Source organism: Pimephales promelas, chromosome 2 (genome assembly GCF_988280905.1).
Source record: "Pimephales promelas chromosome 2, fPimPro1.hap1.1, whole genome shotgun sequence".
Classification (NCBI taxonomy): Eukaryota; Metazoa; Chordata; class Actinopteri; order Cypriniformes; family Leuciscidae; genus Pimephales; species Pimephales promelas.
The window spans coordinates 27,731,015-27,743,307 of NC_142770.1; the positions used below are offsets into that span (position 1 = coordinate 27,731,015).

General features: G+C 46.5%; 2 non-coding genes and 2 pseudogenes across 2 annotated transcripts; all 4 read left to right on the top strand.

Moving 5' to 3' along the window:
- Positions 1–3,743: 3,743 nt before the first annotated feature.
- LOC148996132 (U2 spliceosomal RNA) lies at positions 3,744–3,919 on the top strand (annotated as a pseudogene).
- A 333-nt stretch (positions 3,920–4,252) lies between these two features.
- LOC148996133 (U1 spliceosomal RNA) lies at positions 4,253–4,417 on the top strand. Its single transcript, XR_016148558.1, has one exon. It is a non-coding gene; the product is annotated as a U1 spliceosomal RNA (small nuclear RNA).
- A 6,570-nt stretch (positions 4,418–10,987) lies between these two features.
- Positions 10,988–11,163, top strand: LOC148996134 (U2 spliceosomal RNA; annotated as a pseudogene).
- Positions 11,164–11,493: 330 nt separating this feature from the next.
- LOC148996135 (U1 spliceosomal RNA) lies at positions 11,494–11,658 on the top strand. The gene has a single exon (XR_016148583.1). It is a non-coding gene; the product is annotated as a U1 spliceosomal RNA (small nuclear RNA).
- Positions 11,659–12,293: the final 635 nt, after the last annotated feature.

Here is a 12,293-nt window from a genome sequence, read left to right on the forward strand (position 1 = left end):
AAGTCAGATGTGTTTTTATTGCAAGAATGTGGTTTGCCTTTTTTAACAAATTACAGGAAGTGGGAGGAGATTTGGACCCCAGGATTTTCCATTTGGAGTGGGTCCAATTTTAACAAAAATGACGGTGTTGCTATTTTAATCAAAAATCCCAACCTTTTGGTGAAGGGCAGCACTGTGGTGAGGGACGGGCGGGCAATTTTAGCAAATCTGACCTTTTTAGGTAAGGATCTTAATATTTTAAATATGTATGGTTTTACAGAAAAAAATAACAGGTATGAGCTTTTAGAAGACTCGCAACCCCACATGCTAGGCAGGGCTCCCCTAGTGGTAGCAGGGGATTTTAATTGTGTTTTATCAAAAAATGACAGAAAGAGGGTAGGAGATGATTTTAAGGTAGACAAGACATCGGTTTTATTACAAAATATAGTCAAAGATTTTAAGTTAGTCGACTCTTTTAAAACAATGCATCAAAGAGAGGAGGGCTTCACCTGGTTCAGTGGTGACGGTGCCAGAGCCTCTCGAATTGACTATGTTTTTACAAGGGACCTCCCGCCGACCGATGCTACATTGACCCCCCTCTTTTTTTCCGATCACATGATGCTGTCTTGCACTCTTTCACTTCCCACGGGTGTGACTGCAGGGGGAGGGCTGTGGAAGCTGAACTGTTCCCTGTTAGAAGACGAGGAAGTGGTAAAAGAGTATAGGGAGCAGTTCAGCCAATGGCAGACCCTCCAGGACTTTTATGACTCACGTGCACAGTGGTGGGAGATGGTGAAACATAGGACAGGACGGTTTTTTAAACAAATTGGGAGAGAAAAAAAGAATAAAGAAAAAAGACGCATGATGGGGTTGCAAAAAAGACTGCAGAGATATTTTAACCTTTTAAACAATGGATTGGATTTTACAAATGAAATAAAAGAAGTAAAGAAAGAAATGTCAGATCTGTCTGAAATAAAGAGCAAAGGTGTCATTTTAAGATGTAAAGAAAGGGAGTTAGAGGAAGGAGAGAAGTGTACCAGATATTTTTTTAAAAAGACAATAGCTCGGGGAGGGTCCATTAATGCTTTAAAAACTTTTAGAGGGGAGGAAGTAAACACAACTGACCGGATTTTAGGGGAAATTGAAAGTTTTTACAGTAATTTATATGACACTAAAGAGGTACACAATGGCACCTTAGAGGACGTTTTAGGGGTTTTAGATAAAAAAGTTAAGAGTCCAAATGTGCTTTTATCCCAGGATTTTAATCTTTTAGAGTTGACAAAAGCTGTAAAGGGTTTTAAGAAGGGGAAGTCACCGGGCATGGACGGACTCCCCTTTGAGTTTTACCTGACTTTCTGGGACATTTTAGCACACGACTTACTTACAGTTTTTAAAGAATTTGAGACTCTTGACAGACTTCCAGACAGCTTTAGAGTAGGGATAGTTACACTACTGTACAAAAAAGGAGACAAGACTGACTTAAGAAACTGGCGACCAATCACTCTTTTAAATTATGATTGTAAACTTTTTAGTAAAATTTTAGCTACACGCATGTCGACCGTTTTAGAGGACGTAATCCACCTGGATCAAGCTTGCGCTGTGCCCGGCAGGAAGATCACGGACAGCCTAATACTGATCAGAGACGCCATCTGTTATGCGAGAGACAGAAACATTCGGCTTGTAGTCCTAAATTTAGACTTCGAAAAAGCATTTGATCGAGTTTCGCACCAGTACCTCCTTCAGGTACTGCAAAAAATGGGCTTTTCTGAGAGGTTTCTAGCTTGGGTGGGACTGCTGTATGAGGACTTAGGCAGCAAAATTCTTGTAAATGGGCATCTTACCAAAGCTGTAAATATCCGCAGCGGTGTCCGTCAGGGGTGTCCCTTATCTCCCCTTCTGTACGTGGCTTGTATTGAGCCACTGGCACAAATCTTGAGAAGGGATAAATGGATTAAAGGACTAGACATCCCAGGAACTGGTGGACTGACGGCGACCTGTGTTTTATATATGGACGACGTGACCCTTTTAGCGACTGACCTTTTATCGGTACGAAGAGCAATGGACTTGACTGACTGGTACGGTCGGGCCTCGGGCGCCAAGCTTAACAGGAGTAAGTCCGAGGCCCTGCTCTTCGGGCCGTGGGGGAACGTTGACAAAGGCGGACTAGATTTGGATTTTAAAGATAATAATTTGAAAATTTTAGGTGTGAAATTTGACAGGGAGGGTGGAGGACAGGGTAACTGGACTGACATGTTAGGGAAAGTTAGGCAAAGACTGGGCTTTTGGGGACTAAGACAACTGACGTATGAAGGCAAGATTTTAATTTTTAAAGCTGTGATTTTACCACTGATTTTACTTGTCTGTTCTGTTTTTAGTCCCCCAAGACGATTCCTAGCCAAGTTGGAGAGGGCGGTATTTTATTTCCTGTGGGGGTCCAAGTGGGAAAGACTCAAGAGGGAGGTCGTCAAAAAGAAAAAAGAGAATGGCGGGAAAGGCCTCCCAGACCCCCACCTGTTTTTAGGCAGCCGCTTTGCCGCCCTCCACATCCAGTATGCACTGACCCCATCCAGAGAACACAAGACAGCAGCCATGACCCGATTCTGGATGGGGTCATACCTAAGAAGCTTGAAAATTTTACCCATTGATCTTAAAAGTCCAGTGTCTTTTAATTTGTCAAAAGAACATCTTTTTATTAAGACATTTTTAAAGAAATACCTTTTAGAAACAAATGATGCCACTATTTTAACTAACCACAAGTCTCTTGTCTCTCTTGTGCAGGATCGAGAATCGGTGAGTCCAGTTCCAGGCCTCACACTAGGTGAGGCCAAAGACGTTTGGAGGAACGCAGCCCACCCAGCTCTCCAGAACAGGCTCAAGGACTTGTCGTGGATGGTGGCTCATGAGATCCTCCCGGTCAGGGCGGTCATGCACTCCAGAGGCATGGCCAAAAACCCCACCTGCCCACGGTCCGGATGTGGTTCCCCGGAGACCGTCCAACATCTGCTCTGGGAGTGCGGTGCTGCGCGGGACCTGTGGGCCAAGACCAGCCCCCTGGTTTTCCCGTGCCTGCCGGCGGGTCGGGCCCAGGTGGGATACAGGCTCGCCATCCTGGGGGTGGGTCAGGGCTTGAAGGAGCTAACATCACAGCAATTTACCTCGCTCTGGCTCACCCTCAACCATATCAAGGATGCCATCTGGGCCACCAGAAACCTGCTGGTGGGGAAACGCGTTACGGTGCCCCTCCACGCGTGCGAGCAATTAGTTAGATCTGCGCTGCAGGAGGCGCCGGACGTCGTCATTCGGATGGGGGGGCTGGGGTCACACCAAAGAGGTCCCGGCCACCCCCGACCCTGGCCGCCCGTAGATGCACCCTCACCACACCGGCTACGGGAACAGCGGGCCAGCGGGCCGGAGGAGAGGGGATCTCCGCTGGGCGCTGGAAGCGAGGAGTCCGGGGCCTGTTCTGGAGACCTGGAGTGAATGGACATTCTTTATAGGGACTCACCCTCGATCCTGTACAAGAGATGTTTTATGTGGCATAATTTATTGTTTTATTGGTTTTTATCTGACATGTTTTATTGTTTTATTCCTATTATTTAAACCATTTACCTTTCTTTTAAAACATACATGGACTTTTTACACAACACACAAACACAAGAAACTTTTAACAGTAAATAATGTGTCCCTTTTAATATGTGTAAAAATGTGATCTAAAAGAAAAAATGTACATGCAAATGGAAATAATGGAATGACACTGTGACAATAAAACTTTTCGAAAGAAAAAAAATCTGTTCTTATCAGTTTAATATCTGATACGTGCCCTACCCGGGCACCACATATTAAATTGATTTTTGGTCCTGGGAGATGGAATAGGGGCTTGCTCCGTCCACTCCACGCATCGACCCGGTATTGCAGTACTTCTGGGAACGGTGCACCCTCCTAAAGTGTTCAATGAAAGAAATGTAGTGGTCTTGTGTGGCAGACGGTGATAATGGAGCTAGTGTGAGTGGGTGTTGTAGGTGATCATGTGCTATACTAGCCTGGGTAGAATTGTGGTGTAAAAACAAGACAAAGAGGAACCCCTGTTCCTCTGTCGGTTTAACATCTGATCCGTCCACTATTCGGGGACGGCGCATTATGTACATTTATGGCTCATGGAGCCGGATGCGGAGCGTGCAAAAAAAAAAAAAAAAAGCCACTTTTTTGACTGGCAAACCGCTGGTGAGGATTGGGGAGAGGGACAGGGTGCTTCTGACTGAAGGCCTGGGAATTCATACTTACCTGGCAGGGGAGACACCATGATCAGGAAGGTGGTTCACCCAGGGCGAGGCTCGGCCATTGCACTCTGGGTTGTGCTGACCCCTGCGAATTCCCCAAATGTGGGAATCTCGACTGCATAATTTATGGTAGTGGGGGACTGCGTTCGCGCTCTCCCCTGGACAACACTGGTTAAAAGGGCAGATTGTTAAAGCTCCACTTGAGGTTCTTTTGTTTTGTTTTTTTTCTCCACTTCTTCAATATCCAGAGGCAGTCCAGAGAGTTGAACTGCGGCGGTTGCTCGAGAGATACGAAACAGTCTAGGACCGGTCTGTGTGAGGAGGGTTTTCTTTTTTCTCCTCAATTCTTCAAATAGTCTCCAATATTTGACGGACGACTTAGTTCACAGCAGTTGTCCTGGAGGCAAAGTTGTTCGGAATGAGGAGTTCTATCATGTGGTATGAAAACATTGTGCACGTGTGAAACGTCACGTGATACACAGCCACCCATGTTGTGTTTTTTTCTGTTTACAGCGCCACCAAGTGGCCAGTCGCCGCATTCCTCTTCACGTGACCACGGGCTGAGCCCGTACACAGGTGTACCGAGTTGGGTGCAATTGTCTCATTCCGTTGGAGAGTTATAGCCGTTCAAGTAAAGCCCGCCTCGCCCACCCCCAACGTTTTGGCGTACCGTCGCCAACGTGGATGGAAATTCCAACTGTTTCCCGATCCCTGTTGGCAGTCAGACTCCAGAGAATCTTTCTGCACCGGTTTGGGTCAGATCGGGCAAAAAACCTAGGACTAGTGTGCAAAAGTAGGTTTTTCAGAAAATCCAAAATACCCGAAAATCTCGCCAGCGCGACCACCCAATCCGAGGCATGCATCTTGTTCGGCTCGAGCCAAGGATTCCGGTGATGTAAGACACTTGGGTCTGCGACCGACGGTCGAGGAGTTACGAGCCATTTCGTACTTTTGATCGCTGCAGCGCCACCTTGGGGCCGATCGGGGCGAGCCTTGGTGAGGTTGTAGTACCGGGCCGGTCCTACCATCCCTCAGAGTTTCAAGTCTCTACCATGGACGCTTTGGTCTGCCCGCTCACTTTTAAGGCGGAATGTTGATGATCCAAAATCCCAGGTTGCACTCCAGAGTGTCTTTGCTGTGCACTCTGTTGTGATCCATTTTCGGTGTCAACCAATCTGAGCTGAGCTTGTTTGCCGGCGACCTTAGACCCTCTCGCCGCGGCCCAGGTGGGCGTGGCCTTTGCCGGCTCCCCCGCCTCGGCGTCGCTGCGTCATCGCTTCTCGGCCTTTTGGCTAAGATCAAGTGTCTGGTCCCAAGGTAGAGACAGCGATCGCCTCTTGGAGGTTTTTCCGGCTCGGGTCCTTCCGTGACTTGAGCCTCAAACTTTTGAGAGGTACATTGATCCAGCTGCTTTTATTCCGGTTCGGTTTTAAGGTAAGACCTTTTTATCTATTTATTTATTTATTTATTTATTGTTTTAAGTTTTAGGCTGTTGGTGCCTCCACCATGTCGGCTGCCCGTGCCGGCATGCGGAGGCACCACAGCGTGCGGTTTTTATTTAAAGAGGTGAATGGTAAGCTCCTGGGGTTGTCACGTCTTGACTTCTCCAGGAAGCTGATCCAGAAAACCCTCAATTTTAAACCTGATGACTTGAACTGCTTGGTAACTCTCCCCCTGAACAAAGGTTTTGATTTAAGTTTCAAAAGCGCTTCCCTGTTAACTGAATTCTGGCAAAGGTTTGATGCATGCAAAGCCCAGTTTTCAATGTTTACTGTGGAAAAACTTTCTGACAATTCACTTAAAACCGTGATTGTCAGGATGTTTAATGAAACTGTGAATGGAGAAGACATTTGTGTCTGGTTGGGTAGATTTTGCACTGTTCGGGGGCAACCAGTCAAAGTGTTAGATGAAGACGGCATCTGGAATTGCTCCTGGCGAATTCCCATTAAACAATGGGAAGACGCCGGGGGCTACCAGGGCCTGAAACACCTACCTTCAATGATTGTGTTGGGAGAGAACAGAGGCTACATTCACTATCAAGGAATGCCTAAATTGTGCAGAAAGTGTGGGAGAATGGGGCATTTAGCCGATGCATGCAATGAATTAACATGTGGGAAGTGTAGAGGAATTGGTCATACTTTTGAAGAATGTACCATTGGCAGAAGGTGTAATCTTTGTGGTGAAACTAACCATCTCTACAGAGATTGCCCTAAAAGTTTTGCCAACAAATTGAAAGGTAACAAAATGGCCGCCCCACATGTGGAACAAACAAAAGAGCAAAGGAAGGAGGAGGCGGTCCCTGAGGTTTTGGCGGGAAATTCTATTTCCCAGCCAGCCTCAGGGAGTGGGCAGGAGGAAGGAAGTGGGGCGGCCATAGGGGCGGAGCCAAGTTTTAACAGCAAACAGAGTGAGGAAGCCGTTCCCCAACAAGAGATAAGCGAAAACAAAATAGAGGAGGAGGATGTAACGGCTTCCTCGCTCTACACCGTATCGGAGGCTAGCGTGGTGGATAGTGGGGGTGAATCCGAGGGTTCACTTCCCAATGCTCAGGTGCAAAAAAGGTCTGCGAGATCTCCTCTGCTTCAAACAGAGGAGAAAAGGCTGCGGGCATCGCTCCGGCTAGATAGTACCTCCTTGGTAGATCTAGACCGTGTGTGGCCCGCAGATTCTCCCAATGAAGTCTCCTTTTTGCACGTTAAGCTAATAACATCGTCGCCGAAGGATCCACAAGAGGCCCTCTCTGTGGACTCCAAGGTGACGAGCATTTGCCCTCCTGATCCCAGTTTTTCTGGGGAAAAGGAGAAGCAAGTGATACATGACATAACATGATTTTAATGTAACTTTCTGCAGTCTTTTGGTTTTATTCTTCTATTAATGCTTGTATTTTTAACCATACTGCTCATGGCCCTCACTATCTCTACAATCAATGTGAGAAGTGTGAGGTCTACTCTGCGAGCACAGAGTGTGTTATCCTTTTTAAAAACTTTTAAGTCAGATGTGTTTTTATTGCAAGAATGTGGTTTGCCTTTTTTAACAAATTACAGGAAGTGGGAGGAGATTTGGACCCCAGGATTTTCCATTTGGAGTGGGTCCAATTTTAACAAAAATGACGGTGTTGCTATTTTAATCAAAAATCCCAACCTTTTGGTGAAGGGCAGCACTGTGGTGAGGGACGGGCGGGCAATTTTAGCAAATCTGACCTTTTTAGGTAAGGATCTTAATATTTTAAATATGTATGGTTTTACAGAAAAAAATAACAGGTATGAGCTTTTAGAAGACTCGCAACCCCACATGCTAGGCAGGGCTCTCCTAGTGGTAGCAGGGGATTTTAATTGTGTTTTATCAAAAAATGACAGAAAGAGGGTAGGAGATGATTTTAAGGTAGACAAGACATCGGTTTTATTACAAAATATAGTCAAAGATTTTAAGTTAGTCGACTCTTTTAAAACAATGCATCAAAGAGAGGAGGGCTTCACCTGGTTCAGTGGTGACGGTGCCAGAGCCTCTCGAATTGACTATGTTTTTACAAGGGACCTCCCGCCGACCGATGCTACATTGACCCCCCTCTTTTTTTCCGATCACATGATGCTGTCTTGCACTCTTTCACTTCCCACGGGTGTGACTGCAGGGGGAGGGCTGTGGAAGCTGAACTGTTCCCTGTTAGAAGACGAGGAAGTGGTAAAAGAGTATAGGGAGCAGTTCAGCCAATGGCAGACCCTCCAGGACTTTTATGACTCACGTGCACAGTGGTGGGAGATGGTGAAACATAGGACAGGACGGTTTTTTAAACAAATTGGGAGAGAAAAAAAGAATAAAGAAAAAAGACGCATGATGGGGTTGCAAAAAAGACTGCAGAGATATTTTAACCTTTTAAACAATGGATTGGATTTTACAAATGAAATAAAAGAAGTAAAGAAAGAAATGTCAGATCTGTCTGAAATAAAGAGCAAAGGTGTCATTTTAAGATGTAAAGAAAGGGAGTTAGAGGAAGGAGAGAAGTGTACCAGATATTTTTTTAAAAAGACAATAGCTCGGGGAGGGTCCATTAATGCTTTAAAAACTTTTAGAGGGGAGGAAGTAAACACAACTGACCGGATTTTAGGGGAAATTGAAAGTTTTTACAGTAATTTATATGACACTAAAGAGGTACACAATGGCACCTTAGAGGACGTTTTAGGGGTTTTAGATAAAAAAGTTAAGAGTCCAAATGTGCTTTTATCCCAGGATTTTAATCTTTTAGAGTTGACAAAAGCTGTAAAGGGTTTTAAGAAGGGGAAGTCACCGGGCATGGACGGACTCCCCTTTGAGTTTTACCTGACTTTCTGGGACATTTTAGCACACGACTTACTTACAGTTTTTAAAGAATTTGAGACTCTTGACAGACTTCCAGACAGCTTTAGAGTAGGGATAGTTACACTACTGTACAAAAAAGGAGACAAGACTGACTTAAGAAACTGGCGACCAATCACTCTTTTAAATTATGATTGTAAACTTTTTAGTAAAATTTTAGCTACACGCATGTCGATCGTTTTAGAGGACGTAATCCACCTGGATCAAGCTTGCGCTGTGCCCGGCAGGAAGATCACGGACAGCCTAATACTGATCAGAGACGCCATCTGTTATGCGAGAGACAGAAACATTCGGCTTGTAGTCCTAAATTTAGACTTCGAAAAAGCATTTGATCGAGTTTCGCACCAGTACCTCCTTCAGGTACTGCAAAAAATGGGCTTTTCTGAGAGGTTTCTAGCTTGGGTGGGACTGCTGTATGAGGACTTAGGCAGCAAAATTCTTGTAAATGGGCATCTTACCAAAGCTGTAAATATCCGCAGCGGTGTCCGTCAGGGGTGTCCCTTATCTCCCCTTCTGTACGTGGCTTGTATTGAGCCACTGGCACAAATCTTGAGAAGGGATAAATGGATTAAAGGACTAGACATCCCAGGAACTGGTGGACTGACGGCGACCTGTGTTTTATATATGGACGACGTGACCCTTTTAGCGACTGACCTTTTATCGGTACGAAGAGCAATGGACTTGACTGACTGGTACGGTCGGGCCTCGGGCGCCAAGCTTAACAGGAGTAAGTCCGAGGCCCTGCTCTTCGGGCCGTGGGGGAACGTTGACAAAGGCGGACTAGATTTGGATTTTAAAGATAATAATTTGAAAATTTTAGGTGTGAAATTTGACAGGGAGGGTGGAGGACAGGGTAACTGGACTGACATGTTAGGGAAAGTTAGGCAAAGACTGGGCTTTTGGGGACTAAGACAACTGACGTATGAAGGCAAGATTTTAATTTTTAAAGCTGTGATTTTACCACTGATTTTACTTGTCTGTTCTGTTTTTAGTCCCCCAAGACGATTCCTAGCCAAGTTGGAGAGGGCGGTATTTTATTTCCTGTGGGGGTCCAAGTGGGAAAGACTCAAGAGGGAGGTCGTCAAAAAGAAAAAAGAGAATGGCGGGAAAGGCCTCCCAGACCCCCACCTGTTTTTAGGCAGCCGCTTTGCCGCCCTCCACATCCAGTATGCACTGACCCCATCCAGAGAACACAAGACAGCAGCCATGACCCGATTCTGGATGGGGTCATACCTAAGAAGCTTGAAAATTTTACCCATTGATCTTAAAAGTCCAGTGTCTTTTAATTTGTCAAAAGAACATCTTTTTATTAAGACATTTTTAAAGAAATACCTTTTAGAAACAAATGATGCCACTATTTTAACTAACCACAAGTCTCTTGTCTCTCTTGTGCAGGATCGAGAATCGGTGAGTCCAGTTCCAGGCCTCACACTAGGTGAGGCCAAAGACGTTTGGAGGAACGCAGCCCACCCAGCTCTCCAGAACAGGCTCAAGGACTTGTCGTGGATGGTGGCTCATGAGATCCTCCCGGTCAGGGCGGTCATGCACTCCAGAGGCATGGCCAAAAACCCCACCTGCCCACGGTCCGGATGTGGTTCCCCGGAGACCGTCCAACATCTGCTCTGGGAGTGCGGTGCTGCGCGGGACCTGTGGGCCAAGACCAGCCCCCTGGTTTTCCCGTGCCTGCCGGCGGGTCGGGCCCAGGTGGGATACAGGCTCGCCATCCTGGGGGTGGGTCAGGGCTTGAAGGAGCTAACATCACAGCAATTTACCTCGCTCTGGCTCACCCTCAACCATATCAAGGATGCCATCTGGGCCACCAGAAACCTGCTGGTGGGGAAACGCGTTACGGTGCCCCTCCACGCGTGCGAGCAATTAGTTAGATCTGCGCTGCAGGAGGCGCCGGACGTCGTCATTCGGATGGGGGGGCTGGGGTCACACCAAAGAGGTCCCGGCCACCCCCGACCCTGGCCGCCCGTAGATGCACCCTCACCACACCGGCTACGGGAACAGCGGGCCAGCGGGCCGGAGGAGAGGGGATCTCCGCTGGGCGCTGGAAGCGAGGAGTCCGGGGCCTGTTCTGGAGACCTGGAGTGAATGGACATTCTTTATAGGGACTCACCCTCGATCCTGTACAAGAGATGTTTTATGTGGCATAATTTATTGTTTTATTGGTTTTTATCTGACATGTTTTATTGTTTTATTCCTATTATTTAAACCATTTACCTTTCTTTTAAAACATACATGGACTTTTTACACAACACACAAACACAAGAAACTTTTAACAGTAAATAATGTGTCCCTTTTAATATGTGTAAAAATGTGATCTAAAAGAAAAAATGTACATGCAAATGGAAATAATGGAATGACACTGTGACAATAAAACTTTTCGAAAGAAAAAAAATCTGTTCTTATCAGTTTAATATCTGATACGTGCCCTACCCGGGCACCACATATTAAATTGATTTTTGGTCCTGGGAGATGGAATAGGGGCTTGCTCCGTCCACTCCACGCATCGACCCGGTATTGCAGTACTTCTGGGAACGGTGCACCCTCCTAAAGTGTTCAATGAAAGAAATGTAGTGGTCTTGTGTGGCAGACGGTGATAATGGAGCTAGTGTGAGTGGGTGTTGTAGGTGATCATGTGCTATACTAGCCTGGGTAGAATTGTGGTGTAAAAACAAGACAAAAAGGAACCCCTGTTCCTCTGTCGGTTTAACATCTGATCCGTCCACTATTCGGGGACGGCGCATTATGTACATTTATGGCTCATGGAGCCGGATGCGGAGCGTGCAAAAAAAAAAAAAAAGCCCCTTTTTTGACTGGCAAACCGCTGGTGAGGATTGGGAGAGGGACAGGGTGCTTCTGACTGAAGGCCTGGGAATTCATACTTACCTGGCAGGGGAGACACCATGATCAGGAAGGTGGTTCACCCAGGGCGAGGCTCGGCCATTGCACTCTGGGTTGTGCTGACCCCTGCGAATTCCCCAAATGTGGGAATCTCGACTGCATAATTTATGGTAGTGGGGGACTGCGTTCGCGCTCTCCCCTGGACAACACTGGTTAAAAGGGCAGATTGTTAAAGCTCCACTTGAGGTTCTTTTGTTTTGTTTTTTTTCTCCACTTCTTCAATATCCAGAGGCAGTCCAGAGAGTTGAACTGCGGCGGTTGCTCGAGAGATACGAAACAGTCTAGGACCGGTCTGTGTGAGGAGGGTTTTCTTTTTTCTCCTCAATTCTTCAAATAGTCTCCAATATTTGACGGACGACTTAGTTCACAGCAGTTGTCCTGGAGGCAAAGTTGTTCGGAATGAGGAGTTCTATCATGTGGTATGAAAACATTGTGCACGTGTGAAACGTCACGTGATACACAGCCACCCATGTTGTGTTTTTTTCTGTTTACAGCGCCACCAAGTGGCCAGTCGCCGCATTCCTCTTCACGTGACCACGGGCTGAGCCCGTACACAGGTGTACCGAGTTGGGTGCAATTGTCTCATTCCGTTGGAGAGTTATAGCCGTTCAAGTAAAGCCCGCCTCGCCCACCCCCAACGTTTTGGCGTACCGTCGCCAACGTGGATGGAAATTCCAACTGTTTCCCGATCCCTGTTGGCAGTCAGACTCCAGAGAATCTTTCTGCACCGGTTTGGGTCAGATCGGGCAAAAAACCTAGGACTAGTGTGCAAAAGTA